Genomic DNA, 20,539 nt, shown 5'->3' with positions numbered 1-20,539 from the left:
ATGTTTCAGCCATTTTGGTCAAAACTTGACGATAAAATTACAATGCATCTTATGCAACATCTCAAGATCTTGAACAAGTTAGTGCTTGAATCACATGTCGTGGTTGACTCTCAGTAACATTTCAAATTTTAGCTCAAAATCTGAAAAATCCTCTGAGTTACATCTATTTATTTATTGGTTTGCTAAATTTGGATGGCTGTGGCAGCCATCTTGAATCCAGCTGAACAAGATAATTGGTTGTTGACGATATCCAGTGATTATTTTCTGAGATTTCACAAAATTCATTGCTAACGTTACGTACACCCAAACAAATAAACACAGCGACATGGGCAAACACATTATGATCCACCTCATGTTGTTCATCTGCTGGTGATAACTGCGAGTATGATTTAAAGAGGAATTAAGTTCAAATTATGTTTATGATTTAAGTTAGATGCCAATTTATCACATAACAGACTTTCATTTCTTTTCATGGCTGAAACAGCAGTGTAATTACAACTGTCTTAAAATTCCTGAATTAAATAAATAAATAATATTTTTTATTATTAATAATCATAATAAAAATTTAAGGTTTTTAGAACTATTCAATGGCTGATAATATAACAGCTATAATTGGACCAATTTTGTTTGTACATGTATTAAAATATATGATGGTTATAAAGAAATAAAGTTGGCCTTTTGCTACTTGACCTTCCATCAGAGGGAAGTAGACGTGTATAGAAATTTAAATGGCAGGTTTTGAAAGAAAGTACTAATCCTGATACTTTATCTTGATGCTTTTAAGCCAGAAACTGTTTGATGCATATCTGCAACAACAATCTACACGGCTGGCCAAGGAACACCTTTGGATTCCCCCGGAAGAGCTGGCCCAAGTGGCTGGGAAGAGTGAAGTCTGGGCCTTCCTGCTTAGACTACTGCCCCCGCAGCCCGACCCTGGCTAAGCGGTTGAAAATGGATTGATGGTTCTACAAGGAGTCAAACAGATAATTGGGGTGATGGTGGCAGCAGAGTTTAGTGCCCACCTATAAACATAGGCATTGCAGGTTCAATCCAAATCTGTCGCAGGTGTTGTGTCCTTGTGCAAGACCCTTCAGCCTCCTTGCCTGCTGGTGGTGGTTGGAGGGACTGATGCCACCTGTGTTCAGCAGCCTTGATTCCATCAGTTTGCCTCAGGACAGTGTGGATGTGTGTGTGTGCATGCGTGAATGACTGGTTGTGTTGCAATGCGCCTTGGGGGGTTGTAGGACCCTAGAAGTGCTATAAATGAGCTTAATTCAATTCAGTTTATTTATATTGCGCCAAATCACGACAAGAGTCGTCTTAAGGCACTTCACACAGTAAACATTCCAATTCAGTTCAGTCCATTAAGCCAAAATGTTTCCTATATAAGGAACCCAGCAGATTGCATCGAGTCACTGACAAGTTTAAGTGTCTTTACAACAATCCTCATACTAAGCAAGCATGTAGCAAATCCACACACACCCCTACACCCTTACACACACCCATACACACAAACAACATACCATTTACCACGATCAATGGTTGGCATTCTTATGTTGTAACAACCAATACAAAGTCAAAAGATGCTATCTTAAAAGCTTACCACCTAAGACAGTTTTATAAACCACAGAGGTCCCAAATGAAGCAAATCACCACTTAAGCATCGTTTGTGATGCAAGAAAGAAAACGTTTCTCTTTATGTTGCTTTAAAAATCTTAATCAGCTTGTCAGACAAACTTCTGCTGCGTTCTGTTCTGGTCCTGCTGGACCTGACTGCAGCCTTTGACACTGTTGACCATCACCTGCTACAGGAGAGGCTGAGACTGGGTAGGCCTATCAGGATCTGCTCTGGAGTGGTTCTCTTCTTATATTTCTGAGCGCTCCTTTTCTGTGGCCGTCTCCAAGTTTAGGTCCTCCACCACCTCCCTTTCCCATGGTGTCCCACAAGGTTCTGTGCAGTCTCTCGGCATCCAAACTGCGTGACGTTCACAAAGGAAGCAAAGGAACGTGTCCAACAAATCAAATGGTTGCAAAAAACTGTGGCACAGCTTTAAAAAAAAATTTAAATTAAAAACGCTGGGAGAGCAGAATCAGTCATGATGAAAAGCAAGAATGTTCTTGGATCCAAACCTCATTTACTCACCAAAGGAAAAAAAAAAAACTAAAGAGAATGTGGCTTCCACCTTCATTTACCCTAGTTTACTAAAACAGGGAATAGTTCAAGAGAGCTCCAGGGTCTCTGGGGCAGCGGTCTTAAGAGTCGAACATTTTCTTTACTAACCCTCCTGAGATTTACTATCAAAAGTAAATTAAGTGTTTGGAGCGCTTATGCACTGGGAGGGACCGCTGGAGGGAGAGAGAAAGGTCATTTCTCACTTTATGCAGTTGAACTGCAGAGGTCCTTCTAATTACATGCACCCATAGCCACACATTTATGAGTGCAGCTGGAATACGATCACATCCATGTGAGCCACGCTTAACGGTCACACCTGTGATGGATGGATTTCGGAGCAGCAATTAACTGTTTCCCCAACAGCTACTCTCATCTCACTCATCTTTCATGATCTCCACACATCCATTAAACAAAGAAGGAAGATAAGAGGATGGAGTAGAAGATATTGATCGTTCCAATTAAATCTAGACAAATTAGAAGAAAAAAAAGAGCAACACTCATTTCTGCCTGACGAAGTGTCTGAAAGTTTAACCACACACTTCCAGCATCTGGCTTTAAAATAATTGTTTTGTTTTTGTTGCTTCGTTAGAATTCATGATGATTACCAAAGAACAGCAGTTTGCAACTGAAGATATGAGTCACACCTGCTTCCGAGATCATTACTCTCAACAAAACTAATTAAACACAAAGAAAACTTTTTACTGCGTCAGGGAGGACTCAAAACTGATTAAATATCTCACTGTGGATGAGTGGACACGAGAGACATCAGCCAAAACAGAATAAAGAGCCAATTTACTATTTGATTAAAAATTCTGTTTGATTGAAAAGATGCTCCAAAATAGTTTTTTGGGAACTAAGGCATCCACCCATCCATTTTATCTCCTGTCTCAAACACCTCCAAAGAGGAAACCAGGAGGCAGTCTTAGGCCTAGTCCACACGTAGCCGGGTCTTTTTAAAAACGAATATCCGCCCCTCCAAAAACTTGCGTCCACACCACCTCGTTTAAAAAAAAAAACTCTGTCCACACGTACCCGGATAAATACGTTGTTAAGGACATGCCAGACCTGTAGGCGGCAGTACTTCCCCCGTTCTTAACCTCATCCTTCATCTGTGGTCTTCCGCAAGGAGCAGTAATTCCGCTTGCAAAAACAAACAAGCAAAAAGCGCTTGGACAATTGATAAAGCGAGTGCAGCTCTGAGGGCATCCATGCTGTCGGCTAGTGTAAACACAGGTCGCACACGTGATGTCAGCATTTTTTTGTCGCGGAAAGTGACGTTGCGGACCTTAAAACTTCGGTTTTGTCTGTCCACACGCAGACACCCAAAACGGAGAAAACGCAGATCTTCGCTTTGGCCGGAGTTTTTAAAAACATCCGTTTTTGTGTGAAAAAAACTCTGTTTTCGTGTGGATGACAGGCCAAAACGTAGAAAAATATCTACGTTTTGGCAGATCCCCGGCTACGTGTGGACAGGGCCTTAATCTGACGACCAAACATCCTCGGTTGACTCTATTGGACGAGGAGGAGAAGCAGCTCTACTCCGAGCTTACCCCAGATGACAGAACTCTTCATCTCTTTCTGACCCCCAATTAAGGTGAGCGGTGCATTATGATTGATAATTATAAATGACTCACATTATAGCGCCTTTCAGAGTCAGAGGACTCCAAAGCGCTTTACACTACAGTGTATCATTCATCCATTCACACACACTGTCACGTTGGGAGCCGAGAGGAGGTTAGGACCCAAAGATGCAGAGATGCCAGATGACACAGGGTTGGTAGAAATAACGTAAAATATTTTATTAAAAACTAAATCCAAAAAGGCAGGGAGCCGAAAACAAAAGATATCCAAAAGTCCTAATAACAAAACCTAAAGATCCAAAAACCAAAATCTAGAGAGGGGGAACGAGACAAGGGTGACAAGAACAATGACCCAACAACAAACAGAGACGCAGACAGGGTTAAATCCACTGGGGCATGATGAGATGCAGATAGGCTGCAGGTGTGTGGGGAGAGAAACCAAGTGAAAGCAATTAACTAATCAGGGAGGAAACTAACGTGACCTAAGAGTAAAAAAATCTAAAGACAAGAAGAGCCAGCAAAGTAACTAAAGTTCTAAGGGGGAAGGAAAACTACAACAACCGGTGGGGAAAGAAACACACTAAAGAGACTAATAAAATGAAAAGCAGAACCTTATAGAAAAACTGCAGAGGGGTGACTGGGGGAGACCAAAGGAACACAGGACCTGGGAGGGATAATCTGGAGGGCTGCAGATCAGGGGACACATGGGGAACACAAAGAGACACATAAGGGGATCCTAAGAGGGGGATGGAGCACACAAGGAGACACATGAGGGAGACGCAGACCATGCCACACACATTCACACACTGATGGTAATGAGCTAAAATGTAGCCACAGCTGCCCTGAGGCGCGCTGACAGAGGCGTTGCGCAGCATTGCTACTGTCTCTAAGTCCATGTGTGTTTCTCAATGTCAAGGCGTCTGGCCTTGCAAGGCGATGTCTTGCTAGGCCAGACGCCTTGATTACGGGGACACTGTCCTTCATCGGTCAAAGTAAACGATTAAATGGACCGCGTCTGTCACGTCACATCATGTGACACATGAGGTAACATTATAATTTATATGCATAAGTTTCAATGTAAATGTATAATTGGCGATTCCTGATGACGAATCTCCTAGGCAACCGGGGCGGGACCAAGACAAGGCGAGCTTCCTCGACACTGAGAAACACCCCATGTTCGTGCATCTTGGCTTACACCTGATGCACCATAGGGTGGGTCAGATGCTACCAGTGGCATCTTGTTGCTCTGCCTGTGATTTTGTGATCTCACATGTTCAGCTACACGGACTGTGTCTGACATGCTCCAGATGAGGAATGATGTACCAAGGAGGCTGCGTCAAAACCGTGTTGCAGTGGTAACGCCCGGCTCACACACCCGGTGTGAACTGAGTGTAAGGCATTGCTTATCCACCCTACAGGAGATGCTCACCTGGATCTTGTTCATGATACAATCTTATGATCATAGTGAGGTGTTTAAAAAGATCCACCAGTAACTAAAGAGCTTCACTGTCTGGCTTACCTCCCTCTTCACGACTAAGACCTTGTCAGCTTCTACAGCCCCATCTGGTCCGTCAATCTTTTGTTGCTCATGAACAACAATTTTAAACATTTCACTTATGGTGGGACTTTTCCAGCCAATCTGCCTTTTTCCGTTTGAGAGCCATGGCCTGAGAAGTCACCCAATAATCAAAATAAATAACAAAATCCAAATGCCATCTTACAGTTGGGAGTATGGAATAGCTAGCAGACAGTTACCACCTCTATGAAACCAGAGGTGACATCAGTTTGCTGGTCTGGAGCATACTGGTGTGTGTTAACACATTACCAAGTCAGAAAGGCACCAAAAGTGACCTTAGAGGAGTAATCAGGGCTGAAGTAGGGTTGAGTAGAGTTAGAGGTCATTTTGAAATTAGAGTTCATCCTGTTACAGTAGAAAATACTGTCCATTTAAGACAGCTGATCATCCTATTATAGACTAAAGAGAACAATCTTCAACTTTTGAGCCCCTGTCATGATTTTAAAACAATAAAGGTCATACATTTTGTGTTTTCTTTCACAATGCTTGTGTTTTTTACTTTCTATTCTGCCTCTCTCTGGTGGTATTTCATCATCTTTTCTATGTTTATTCTTGAGTTTCTCAATCCTTTCTTTCCATCTTTGCTCTCCGCAAACCCCAAAGGGTTGGGAGGAAGGAGGAAAACCACAACGAGCCTGGTCCTGTCAGATTTTTCTACTAGTTAATAGGACATGTTGTCAAGCTCTTGCTTAAGGGGGGATTAGTCAGTATTGATGTTACTATGTCAAGGCACTGAGACGATGTATTAAGATTTGGAGATTCTGTGTAAAAACAAAGTTGAACAAAAGAGAAGAAGGGTGAGTGTATTAGTCATTAATCTGTCCCTGTCAAAGCGGAAGCTGCTTCTAATGTCAAGTTTTATGTCAAGCATTATGTTTTTCCTGCTTTCAAGGTAAAACAATTATCAGTCGGATCACGCCCACCTAAAAGGTGGATGGTGTTCTGGATATTGGTGGATCCATTGTTGGGGTGGTGTAATTTCATCAGATCTTGCTGCATGGGGATAATTATCTCACATAATTACATCAACTGACCTTTAGAGTAACTCATCTATAAAATAAGCTCTTCCTTCCACAGACTAACAGTGCAATAAGACAATGCTTGGAGACCATCATTTATCATCAAAGCATTCAAGGTCAGAGTCGGTCTACCGTTTAGAACTTCATCATTTCAGGTATTGGCTGGATGTCCTATGTTATTGATTAAACAAAGCCGCTTTCTTTAATGTATTGACAAGACCAGCCAACAAGAAGCCTCTAAGAACTGTTTATTGCAAATTTATGAAATATCAGATATGTGTGGAGAATCATTCTTAAGATTCATAGCTATCTCACTCTACCGCAGTGACTCCCAGCCAAGGCCTCTGTGTGAAGAGCTTTACGATGTGAGCTTTCTGAGCTATCAGCTAGAACAGGCTTCTTATCAGATTATTTAAATATAGCATTTTGTGATCAGTAGGTGTGTGTATTGGCAGAAATCTGGCAATAAGATTTATATCACAGTATTGTAGAGATGATGATGATTCCTTATTGTGTTCTTTGTGTGTTTCTTTTCAATCTCCATTGGTTTTTTCTTGCTTTATACGGTGAGTGATGCAGTAAACATGAGGCATGTCTAGCGATGGGTACTGAATTCGATACTTTTTAAGGTACCGACCGAATTCCATAGTACCGACTGAGCACCGATTCACGTCATTTGAAACGGTGCCTTGTTTCGGTACCCGTCATTCATAACGAGAACTTGCCTAGACAGCTGCGCATGCGCAAGAGTGTAATGTTGTCGGTCCCTGCGAGCGAGTTGTAAACAGAGCAGCATGGTAGAAAGAAAATACATTTAAAGACACTAAGTTGGAGGTCTGATAACTAAAACAATAAATTAAAGGGATAATAAGCAGTTTTGCTTGCTTTTAGCTCCCTCTAGTGTACATTTGTGGAAGCGAAATGTATCTGCTTGCTGTGCGCTCATCTTTTAAACACCTTAATCTACCAGACGAAACTTCTTCCAGCGTTCCTACGTTTCTAGAATAGTGATTCATCACTTAATAACCAAATAAGCTGGGTTCATGATCTAAAACATGCAGGAAATGCTCTGAAGCCCGACAGCAGCATCAAGTACCTCAGCTCAGTCCCAGCAGACCGGACCAGCAACTGTGATATCAAAGGGGGCGATGGGGCAGGGTGGCCTTTCACTAACCCTGTAAAGGGTCATTTTAGCACATGCTAGCTCAAGAAAATTATTTAAAAATACGAAAAAGTAGCAAATTGTCCCTTTAAACAGAATCATTTCTTTATTTCTATTTAAATATTGTGTAGAATACACTGTATGCTCCCTAAGAGTCCATTGAGGAAAGAAAATCATAAATTATTTTGTAAAAATCTAAAGAATGAATCAATAAATTATATATATATATATATATATATATATATATATATATATATATATATATATATATATATATATATATATATATATACTATAGTGATTATAATGTAAAATTAATAATACCAGTCTGGAGCTTTTTGTTTTACGGGACAAAATCCGGAGCAACTAAGCTTGTGTCCCATAGCCCTAAAATAAATGATGTTGGTATGAAAGTCACTCCAGTGGCTCAGAGTTCACGTCAGACTTATAAATTCATTTGTTAGAGAATAATAGTTTGTTTAATTTTTTGTAAAACTAACAGCAAATATCTTTTTCCACTAAAACCTTTTTGAATTTTAGTCAACCAAAACTGACTAAAATGCATTTTCGTTATCAAGACTAAGACTAAAATTAAGATGCCCGTCAAAAACAACATTGTGGAGGACCCAGGGAAGTACGACGAGACCGACAACAAGATGGTCCAATAGTTGCTTTCAGTCCAAAACGTGTTATTGGTGGAGATCTTCAGACAAATGCAAGAGAATGCTTTATTATTGTTTTTCAAATCTCCACAGTATATTTATAGCTACACTGTGTTAGAATGTAAAACAGGCATGAAAAAATGTTTCAGCTAATTAGTTTTCCAAATTTGTTATAGCAGCTTTAAACAAGTTACTCTAGTTGTTCTAATTATACTTGAACTAAAGTATGAATTAACACATAAAGAACAGAACAAGCCCACACGTTTTGCACATTATTCATTTTAAACTCTAACTGACATGTGGTTACTCATGAAATCAGCTCGTCTGTTCTGTCAGCACACAAAGTCCAGTCTGAGCATTTTTCTGCCTTCACAAAAACCAAAAGCTAAGTTTCTGGCTGTCTGAACGCCAGCTTCTCTTCACCACTAAACTGCCGTGACTTCTTACTGGCAGCGAGCCTCGCTGTCTCGTCGCAGAGCTTCCGTCTCGGCTGGTTCTTATTTGATCAGCTCCAGTACCGCCGGGACGACCTTTTGCTGGGTTAACAAAATGTCACATCTGATTTCACTGCAGGCATCGAGTGACTCGAAGATGAGTGCCAAATCCGACTAGAACAGACTGACGCCAGCATGGTGACTAAAGAAAAGGCACACTGCATGCTGGCAGTCCAGCAATTAATATGTCTCCCCTTTTGAAGGCTCTTTGTTCCAATGTTCTTTCTGGACTTTTTAAGCTCTTGGTTGTTTTTCCAGTCACTCCATTTGAATAGCTATTGCAACGTTTGTGCATTTAGAGACAAACCCGTCCTTTATTAATGCTTCGCTCATTTCCTTCTAAATTTCTAACCCCAAAATTCCACTATCTTCGCTCCGCCCTCGCTTTCCGCTGCCGCTCGCTTCAGAACTCAAATTATACTATACCCGCTCTACAATGGCTCCACCCCGGTGCAGAGACGTGATGTGCGCAAACAGGCATGCGCGGGATTTTCGAGATCTTGCGATACAGTCCGAGCAATAAACGCAGAAGTTAGATCCAAACACCCGTTGTGAGGGAGAAGCATCGAAAAGAACTGTTTAATCTGCCCATCATTTGTGTTGAGATATCAGCAGTGTTTGGATCAACAAAGGGTGACTACTTTGATAGTAGAAACTGTATTTATGGCTTATTTTTGTGCAATTAAAGTTCAGCCGCCATTGATAGTTGTTAAAAGTTGTTAAACCTGTGCATATGAAACAAACAAACACTTTTTGTTTATCGATTTATTGTGAAATAACGGAAGCTGTGCTTGCTCCCTTTCTTGTTGGGCGGTTGTGATTTCTGTCTATTGACTGCGGAGGTGCTCTGGCATTCGGCAAAAATAGAATCGATCCTATTTTTGCCGGATGGCGGAACGGCCGCAGTAGTGGAACAGCTCTGACTGACTACAACGGGACCGTTTTTGCCGCGGAGTTCGTGCCGGAGCGGAGATAGTGGAATTTTGGGGTAAGTAGCTTTGCATCTTGGACACACCGACTTAAACAGAATCTAAACTGAAAGCCTTTTCTCAAAGCTTCCATGTCGGATTCTACTCATTCTAACAGCAAGAATGAATCTAATATTTGTTCTTCTCTCCTTTCCTGAAAATTCCAAAGCTGCTTTTTCAACCTGCTCAAGAGCACCTTTGTCCTCGTTCTGGCCTTTTGAGTGAGATAGGAATCTCTGGATCCTCATGAAAAAGCGTCTCTCATCACCGACACCGGCCCCTCTGTTCATGGTTACTGTCTCCATTTCATTTGCTCATTCATTCCCTCAGTCCCAATCTACCTCGCTCATCCTGAAACAGCGGCTCAGCCGTCTGTTAGCCCAGCCCAGGACAGCTCCTGAGGAGGTCCAAAAAGAGACTACAGATGTCAGCTTCGATTTCTCAGCGAGCCGTAATGAGATGACCTGCTTCACACTTGGGGGATTCATCTGTGTGCGAGAATTGCCAAAGTAATTGTCTAAAGAATCAGGCTCCATCATTTCTTTGCTTTCTTTTTTTTTTCAACGTCACCTCACTTCTCATTCCCCGCTCAACAAGAGGTTGCATCAGCGTGCGACGCTGATCAGTTTATTGTCTTTGGCCAATGATGAATGGCGGCGCAGTTCTTTAATGAAAATCCATCAGTCAATATGCTCGTTTTACTTTAATCACCTCTTACTGCAGGCTGCCATTTGCCCTGTGGCCAAACCTGTAATGGAAATGATAGCCGGGAGCAATCGTGCCCCGTCTCTTCTTCACATATTGGCACTGACTGAACTGACTGGTGTATCTGATTGAAAGTGACAGACTAACTATTAAGAGATATGGAGAGTCAAATGGGAGGGGACAATACATACTTAGATACGGTGATGCATGTTTATTACAGTGACCTCCACGAAGCAGCACCAGTACAACTGCATATGTGCTTGTATATTTATATATAAATATATATATATGTGTGTTTCTGTGTGTGCATGTGTGTGTGAACCATGTCTAAAATGGGAGTGTGTGGGAGTACTCTCTCTAGACCTGTCAACTAGCAGAAAGCTTCATGCCTCTTTGAACTAAAATGTCTCTGAGCAGAATCCGTAGGGGAGAAAAAGCATGGCTCATACTAAATTCATTTTATTCATATTTACTTTTTTCTCTTTTTGCTGTCAAGTGCGTGGCATTGGTCTCAAAGTCCTGCCTTTTTCAAAATGAGGCATTTATAAAGGAAATCTATTATCTAACCCTGAAATAAACACCTATAACTTTTTGTATAATCGTAAAGCTGTGTGCATCATTCATAAATATCTTTTATAAAGTAGAACCAAAAAATGCTTTGTTTGATAGTTCCTTCGATGTGTGAGGTGTTCATTTAATTAATATGTTTACAGTTTAAGTCATACATTGGAGGAAGAAAAACACGTGTGCACCGTTTCCAGGAGCTAGAAGTGAGCCGCATCACAGCTGAGCCTCAGATGGCAGGTTTTGGAGTCTTATTTCCTAATATTTGGACATCTATCCTCAGATTGGATAACCACAACTAACACAAGCCAGGAGGAGTTCTGCTGTGCAGTGGAATTGCTAATGCTAACGGTTAGCTTCTTCTAGTTGAGACATTATCTGCCTTTTCCTGGATGCCAATACAACAACAGCATTCCTCGCCCTGAGTCAAGATGGGTGTCCATGAATGTTAAGTGACAGTGTGACGTAGATCTGTCAGGATTTTCAAATCCTAGAGTTTCATCATCTATTTTCTGTCAGAAGCTAATGCAGGAGATAGGAGTAGGTGTTATGTCCAGCCTGCATGAAAAACTCAGAGGGACTGAATATAATCAGAAATAATAACTGAAAAATGTTTTTCATTGTTCCACCTCTTTAAAAACAAAGATCCAACTAGCGTTGGGTACAGAATTCGGTACTTTTTAAGGTACCAACCGAATTCCATATTACCGACTGAGCACCGATTCACGTAATTTGAAACGGTGCCTCGTTTTGGTACCCGTCCTTAATGACGAGAACTTGCCTAGACAGCTGTGCATGTGCAAGAGCGTTATGTCGTCGGTCGCTGCTAGCGAGTTGTAAACAGAGCAGCATGGTAGAAAGAACGCACGCTACAGCTTGGGTCCACTTCACTAAATTTGATGGGTAACTGGGTGATGATGACAACGATTTAAGTGAGACATCCTCATCTTAATCTGCTCCGGTAGGTAAATAAAATTTTCAAGATAATGTTAGCTTGATATGTTAGCTTCCGTTCCGCTAATGGTGCGTTCACTTTCTCCTCGGAACTCCAAATTTCCGACTGGAAGAACATGAACACGCTCTAAAGTTTGGCTTCACTTTACTAAATGCAACGAGTGATTGGGTGAAGAAGAAACCAGCGACAACGATCTAAGTGTGAGGAATCATCGTTTAATCTGCTCCAGCAGCTAAATAAACTGTTTGAGATAACGTTAGCTTGAAAAATTAGCTTCCATTGCCACCATTGTTATCAGCTAATGGTGCGTTCACTTTCTCCTCAGAAATTCTAACTTCCCAGTAGGAAAAATCAATTGAAAAAGCATGGCAAAAGGAATGAAGATACACAGTAAATTTAGTTCACAGTAAAGATGTTTGCTTCAGTTTAATTATCAGCTTATAAAACTACAAGGACGATGTTAAAATACAAACAGTTGTATGTTATTTATCGTGATTTTTTATCAAATATGGTTATAAATTGAGACAAATATATTTTTTATTATAAAAGAGAATTAAAATATTAAACACTCAAAAGTATCGAAAATTTGTACCGTTAAGTACCGGTATCGATTCCTAGGTACCGGGAATTAGTACCGAATCGATTCAAATGTCAAAGGTACCCATTCCTAGATCCAACTGCTGAAAATTCATCAACAAATTACTTAATAAAAAATTCTTAGAAGAGAGAAATGTAACAAATCTGGAGCCTTTAGCAGAAGCAGAATAAGACACGTGCTTCCAATGAATACAATGCAATAAAGATTTCGATTTTAGGACTGCCTGCCTGTATGCTTGTATTACAATTATTTTTATCTGACAGCAGACGACCGTGTAGGTCAGATGAGGGGTTGAATTGCTGTTGCTGTCAATGGGAAATGGGTGAAATGACAGTAGGGAAGGCTTACATATTTACTTCTGTTACATGAGAAGCATGACATCACATCATTGAGGCTTACCATGAATATCCCCACTCCAAGATTGCTTTACACACAAAGAAATATCAATAATCTAAATCTGTATCCCTGAAACATGGTCTGATTGATTTCTGTGGTTTACATATACATGAATATACAGACACAAAGCATTTCTTACCATTTCTTTACTTTAACAAATACTACAGAATAGAAGGCAGCACACACTCTACCAAAAACATAAAACATGTGTTATCTAATATGTCCAGGATGTCTCAGCTCTTCACGGCACAGCAGTGTCTAGGGACTCACAAAGGCCCCGCCCACTCTTAAGTCAATGGATCTGAGAGGTGGATTGTTGCAGCTGAGACCTGTGCTGTGACCCTGTTCCCTATCGATACACACCAGACAGCTGCGGACTGTGGAACAAATATAGATGTGCACAGAGATTTGGGCACGTTGGATGACTCACTACAAAGCAGTCAAAGAAAAAAATCTCTCAATAGTGCAATTACATGAAAGGAGCTAAATATATACTTTCCTGCTTCACTAGTAAAGCACAATCATAGCACAACTGCTTTAAAGCAGAATATCAACAGAAGCTAGCTTAGGGCTTGCTGCGGAGGGAGATTGTGCTTTAGTGTGTTCATCAGACAGAGCAGTGGTGGAAATGGCCTGCTGGCCTCTCCTGGATCCTGTTACATTGTTTGGGACACATAAGCTGCTCTGCCTTTACCAGCAATCCTCACCGTTGTAAGTTCAGACTGCGACAGAGGTAGCGGCTACTTTCACCCGACAATCTGAGTCAGAGGGGTTGCGCAGCTTTACAGGAAATGAAATGGTTTCCTCTGACTCTGTCGAAGAGAGATGGAAGTATAAGAACCGCTGCTGTTGTTGAAAACACTTTAAAAAGCATTTGCATTATTCACTAATTAGGTTTTCTGATTGATTACTACAATTTGAGTCATTTCCTTTGCTTCTGTAAATTAATCCAGATAATCCACCTTCTTTGGTCTAACAATGGCACGTTTATTCCTCTCTCTGGTTTCTTATTTTCCTCAAACTTCCAAAAAAAATAAAAACTAGGGCTGCACAATATATAGAAAAATTTTCATCATCGCGATAACAGGACGTGCGATAGGCCCATCGCAAAGCACGTAAAAAATGGCGATAACTATTTGGTTCAACATTTCCATCTGTGTCATACATCAACTTTTTGTAAACCAGCTCTGTTTTTTAAGCGGAAGTATTATTTTACCAATCAAATGTAGCCCTTCTGATATGCGACCAATCAGATGGTCAGTTCACGTAACAAGCCCGCCCCTACGTAGACCCTTAGGATGGAAAGCAACACCCAAACTGAGTTAGCAGCGCCGTTCCCTTGTTCGTCATGCTGACTCAGAGCAACAAACGCACTTTGTGCTGAGGTTTCTGGATTCAGCGCTGCTTTCAAACGTGAACGTGAGTCCACTTGGTGTCGTTAATCATTTTTACCGGGCTGACTCCGACACGTGTCGGTGAACCGACCCACCTTCATGTCGCTAGTGTTCCACCGGATGGTGATGTTAGCCCCAGGCTCCGGTTAGCTTCCAGCTAAAAGGCTACAGCACTCTCCTCCCAGTCCCACCCTGCTAAAGAGGGCCTGGAAAAGTTCCCCCACACATCAAAGTGATTTTTCCTTTATGAGCTTTTATAACCTTGTTAACCTTGTCAGGATAGTTGATTTGCTGCTGCACATAAACTGTCAGTCAGAAGCTCTGCTAGTCCATTATCTTAAGGAGCTAGTTCAATTTGTTAGCTTGTTATCAGAATCAGTTGCAGTTTCATCATCTGAGCTGCTTTTTAAGATCTAGGTAAACTTGTTCAATTTGGGGTTAAAACCAAACGTTTTCACATATTTTCCATGTAGTTTTTTTTTTGACAGTTCCACTTCAGAAAGGTAGACAATTGTTTTTTCTCTTTCCCTCAAAAAATCTTAATTTTCTCCTAGTTTGGCCCAGCACAGTTCACTTTCCAGTTGCAGCAACAGCCTTATATCATAACCACATAAGTGGAGAAAATGCTCAGTAGCAACGAGAATTTGTTGTTGCATTTAAGTGATGTTAACTATTATTTAACATTTAAACTTATGACATCAGCACTGCATACTTTACTATTTGTTCATTTATCGCGAGTAATATCGATATCGCAATATTAAGCACTGTTATCGAATATCGCAGGTTTTCCTAGTATCATGCAGCCCTAATTTTGACTGTTTTTATACAAAATTACAACCAAAGCAGCTCTTCTTCCTGTGTGTCATCATAAATAAATGAGACCATAAAATAATATTTCTCAATTAGGCTGTTATAGCCAATGTACAAACAAGCTGGGTTTTGAATGCAAACATGGTCATGGATACTCGCCCCTCCCCTTGCATATCTTCCCTGGATCCGTGTGGAACCGGAAATCCACAACCACTTTATTTGTTTTTGCTTTTTGGGACTCTGGTAGTTTGTCCTAAAGTTGAAGTGGTAGATGTCACTGTTTCTACTCTGGCATTATTGAGCGGAGAACCTCTCACAGCAGCGGTATTCTGTTGCTATATGTGTAATGAGTGGAGAACCCAGGGAAGTGCGGAAGTGGTTTGGTTGGGAGGTTGGGAGAGAATGACAACCGGATGGTCCAATAGTTGCTTTTGGTCCAAAACATGTTGTTGGTGCACGTTATGCAAGAACCACTTAAGTAATCTTTTTTGTTATTTTATCTCCACATTATATTTATAGCTATAATATTAGAATGTTGTTAAGAGACAAGAAACAATAACTACACAAATGCATGGCACAACACAGGAGAGCTACCTCTTCAGGTCAAGCCTCTGCAGTCCACCTACACCTGAAGGACAAGGGACAGACTTTTGAAGATGACAAAGTGTAAATTCTGGACAGAGAATATAGATTTATTTAGGTTTAAGAGAGGAGTAAAGGAAGTTATCTATGTCAAAAGACCAGCATTAAATAAGGAAGGAGGACTCAGGTTTCACCTTTCCAGCACTTATAATGCAGCTTTGAATCTTATTCCCAAACAGCTTCAGTCTAGGTCACATCCTCCTGCACCTAAACAACACGACTCCTTCGCTGCTGCTTATACTGAGCCAGGATCCTCTGGAGGTTTCTTCCTGTTAAAAGGGAGTTTTCCTCTCCCCTGTCGCTGCATGCTTACTTAGTATGTGGATTGCTGTAAAGACACTGACACTAGTCAGTGACTTGATGCAATCTCCTGGGTTCCTTATATAGGAAACGTTTTTCTGATTGGCCTAATGAACTGGGGTCTCATTTATCAAACATCGCATAGAATCCTTACTAAAACTGTACTTAAGCTCAGCAACAAAATAAGTACTTACGCCAAGTAGGTTTGTGATCTATCAAACATGGAGTACGCACAGCTGCATGCAATCTTCGCTTTATAAATCGGAGACGAACGAGAATGTTTCTCAGCTGCATTTTAGTCACATTCCGCCCTCACCACGCCCACTTACTGCCATAAATAGTCAATGCAAAGTGCCTTGTGGATCTCATGCATATGCATAAGCCGGCTGTTGCAGCGCTCCGCTAATGATGATGGTGACTGTAGATCAAGGCAGATCAAGGAAGCGCAATTTCACAAAAGCAGAAACTGAGGTACTTGTGGGTGAGGTGGAGAAATGAAAGGAAGTGCTTTGGCAAAACAAATAAGAGAAAATCCACGGAGTGGCACAGTGTTGCTGAAGCCGTCAATATTGTGAATTCTTCAGAGAGATCTGTGGCGGATATAAAAAAAATTGTCCAATCGGGATTCGATCCCCAGACTCAAAGGGGGGCTCGCCCGGGGAGTAATTCCATGTAGAACCACCACTGGCTTACATAGTTAATTATGTCATTCTTTGTGTATACAACCATGTATGTTTCATGAAGGTATAAGACAAGCTATAAGGACTCCACATCTTTCAGTAACAAACACAAAGGAAAAACAGAAACCTCTTAGCAGCAGATGCCAGACTAATCAGAGAGTATTCAGCGGTTGCAGTCTGCCTTTTCAGTCGAATGATGGCTGTTTAATGTCCCAGTTTCTTTGTTATAGAAAAATGAAACACTAAACCATCAAGTTTCCTCCCTTTCAAGTTGCACATAACAGCCTGAACCTCAGTCTCAAATTTGTTTGGCTGGAAAAGCTGCACACAGTTCTGTCTGAGCCTGTGAGCAGCATGCCGAGATGTGATTATATGTTGGTCTTTAATTCACATGCATCTCAGGGAAGACGACGGCCTCGCATGGACACAAGGTGCTAAAAAGAGTAAAAAGTGACAGAAACTAACTGAGAAGTAAAGAGGTTATTTTAACTGGAGATATGATTACCATCACAGTTAATGATTAAAAGATGTGCAGGAACAAGAATAGATAGTTTGAAAGAGACATTGATAAATATGGATGCCCCGATTTGATCACGTGATCGGAAATCGGGCCCGATCACTTGATTTTGAAAGGATCGCGAGAAATAAATCGAATTTAAAGGGACTTTACGGAGTTTTGAATTTTTATGCTCGTGATTGCCCCCTCAGGCCAAAAGCGTAACCGCAGCTTCAATAGTAGGCTCGTGCACGAGGCGCGCATGCTGTACGTGCACCCTCCTTAACGAAAATAACACGTGAGACAGTCCTGTGTGTGTGTGTGTGTGTGTGTGTGTGTGTGTGTGTGTGTGTGTGTGTGTGTGTGTGTGTGTGTGTGTGTGTGTGTGTGTGTGTGTGTGTGTGTGTGTGTGGCCTGGAGGACAGAGGACAGGAGAACGCGCAGCTAATTAATTAAATAATTTGGTTCTGTAGCTTTCTCTTCAGCACAGCCGACAAAGGTTTATGATGGGTCAGTCCTCCTGCATGCTCAGATCATTCCCTTCCCTTGCTTGAAAAATAGTTCCAAAATGAAAGTTGAACCCACATCTTTTTTATCTGTGAATTCAATGCCGTTCAGCGAGTCTCAAATAAAATTTTGGGCATCTTACTGTAAAAAAATATACCATTAATGTAAAAAAGAAACTCTAAATGAACTATGTTCACACCCGGAATCAAACCCAGGTTTTCTGCCTTAGAGTCCAACGTCTAACTAGGTGAGCTAAAGTGCCACTGGCCCCCTCTGTATCTGTAACATTTATATCCTTGATGACAGCTGAAACAATGTTCAAAGAACAGTTCGGAGGGAAAATGGCTATTTTGTTGCTAATTTGCAGGAAATATCTAGAAGAAAGTTCTACAGAAAGTAGCTAAGGGTCCTCAGAAATGTAGCTAGCTTTGTCACTAGGCGTTAGGAACAGCAACAAAGTCACTGAGTTGGCACTGCCTCTCTCTCTGCTGCTAAAGCTACGGATAGCAAATGCTACGGGCTATACCTGAGCGTGAACGCGCATGAAGCAGCCTGCTCGACCCGAGCATCTCTCTTTTTTTGTGATTTTACAGAAAAACAGGCAATCACAGTAAAAATGCCAGGGCTCACTCTACAGGACCAGGGCATTGCAGGAGAATGTATGAAGAAGAAATTTATTATTTCTATGCATGTTTTGGCTGTCAAACTTCCATAATGTCCCTTTAAACTTTTAAAACAACAAATGTGACTTTTTTTAATTCATCGAGAGATTGAGATTTTCAAATGGTATAACAATGGCTTCATTTTAATTTCAGTAAGTTCCCCTACATAAATATCCTTTGTTTCGTGTACAAAAACAACACCTCGATGTCACTCAATCCACGGCAGGCAGGGACACAAAGGTGCAACTGTTAGCAAGCAGGCTAATTCAGAGCTAATGTGTGTCCTCAGGATAGCTTCAGCTTGGTGGTATTTTAAACCGGATAGCAAAGACAAAGCTACAGCCATTTGTAAAGTCTACATTCTGGGCATTCAACATGCTGGAAAGGATAGAGCTCCACGATTCGCACCTTCAAACAGGCTACTTTCGCCATCTCCTTTTCTCTTTGAGCATCAATAAAGTGAATCAATCATCGGTGAACAGTCCCAGTTCACAGCGAAGTCAGACATAAACACAGACAGAAATCGATGTGTTAAAAAGCAACGAGAATTTACCAACAAACTGCAAAACGTCAGGGTTTCTAGCTCTTCTGCAGCATCAGAGCTGCACGCTGGAGCTACAGGTGTTATGCAGGGAAAAGTTACCCTGCCTGCCGAGGCTCCTCCTGCCTGCTCCGTCACGGCAACACCCATTGCTCGATACAGCTGCATATTGAGGGAGTAAACAACTTGAAATAAAAGCAACACCACTACTTTAAAGTATATTCATAATATAAACACATTTTTTAATCAGTGTACTTCCTAAAAAGGTGAAACTTAAAGGACAACTTGGATGTGTTTTCTTCTTATTTAGATGCTTTTCTGAAAAGAATCGGATCGAGACTCGGTATCAGCAGATACTCAGAATCAAATGAATTGGATCAGGAGCAGAAAACATGATCAGAATATCCCTAATGATAACAATGGCTTTAGCAAAATAAGATTTCTTTCTAGGAAATTTATCCTTTCAAAAATTACTAAATAAGAAAAGTTAAATTAGTGTAAAAACTGAAGCCTGATAGTTTTCTATAACAGGACATAATAAAAGGGCTGCGCAGTGGCACAGTGGTTAGAGCTGTTGCCTTGCAGCGAGAAGGTCCTGGGTTGGCTTCCTGGCCTGGGATCTTTCTGCATGGAGTTAGCATGTTCTCCCTGTGCATGCGTGGGTTCTCTCCAGGTACTCCAACTTCCTCCCACAGTCCAAAGACATGACTGTTAGGTTAACTGGTCTGTCTAAATTGTCCTTAGGTGTGTGTGTGTGTGTGTGTGTGTGTGTGTGTGTGTGTGTGTGTGTGTGTGTGTGTGTGTGTGTGTGTGTGTGTGTGCATGGTTGTTTGTCCTGTGTGTCTCTGTGTTGCCCTGCATTGGACTGGCTCTCTGTCCAGGGTGTACCCCACCTGATTGCCCGTTGACTGCTGGAGATAGGCACCACCACCCCCACCCCCGGCACCACGCGGACGAAGCAGGCTCAGACAATGGATGGATGGATGGATGGACATAATAAAATAAATCACAAGGTTGGAGATAGATTTTTTTTACAGTGTTTGATGTCATATTTAAATCAAACCTGTTCTTTTGAAACACGATGAGTTGTATAACCATTTGAGCCATCCTATTGGAATGTGCTGCTGTACATGACATTTTTACCCATTTTACATCCTAATATTGGCCACGTTTCAGCTTTTTGGACTCATTACTTCACATTTTACTTCATACAAATGACTTAAAAATTGCAAAGTACCATGCTTAAGTCTAGGACTGTTGTCATTTTACCTTAAGGCTTCAAATACTGAAAAAAAGCTACATATTTTAACCTCAAACTGCTCTTAGATAAAAAATGTAAAATGAACTAATAAATAATTACAGATAATAATAAAATTATAGATAGCTTCCTGGCAACATTTATTGATGTAATGACCTCAACTTTAATAACCAATTCCCAAATATGTACTTTATTGTTAATTATTTAGGTTTTGCACACTTTTACAGTCAAGATAATTTAACATAAACTCAACATTTTTTGGCTGTCTTGGCTAGTTGCTACTTGTCAATAATCATTCTATTTTATGCATTTAAGAGGCAGTTGTACCTAAAGTGGCTCACAGATTAACCTCACATGCATGTGTTTGGTCTTTGGGAGGACCCATAGAAAACCATGC

The 20,539-nt window shown here is 41.0% G+C and overlaps 1 protein-coding gene across 4 annotated transcripts in view; it reads right to left on the bottom strand.

Moving 5' to 3' along the window:
• plcb1l (phospholipase C beta 1-like) overlaps nucleotides 1-20,539 on the bottom strand; it is a 196,247-nt gene that overhangs the window by 111,799 nt on the left and 63,909 nt on the right. The window lies entirely within an intron of this gene.

This window comes from Nothobranchius furzeri, chromosome 2, assembly GCF_043380555.1.
Source record: "Nothobranchius furzeri strain GRZ-AD chromosome 2, NfurGRZ-RIMD1, whole genome shotgun sequence".
Lineage (NCBI taxonomy): Eukaryota > Metazoa > Chordata > Actinopteri > Cyprinodontiformes > Nothobranchiidae > Nothobranchius > Nothobranchius furzeri.
Note: the sequence above shows the minus strand (reverse complement) of the source record. Positions and strands in the feature narration are given on the sequence as shown.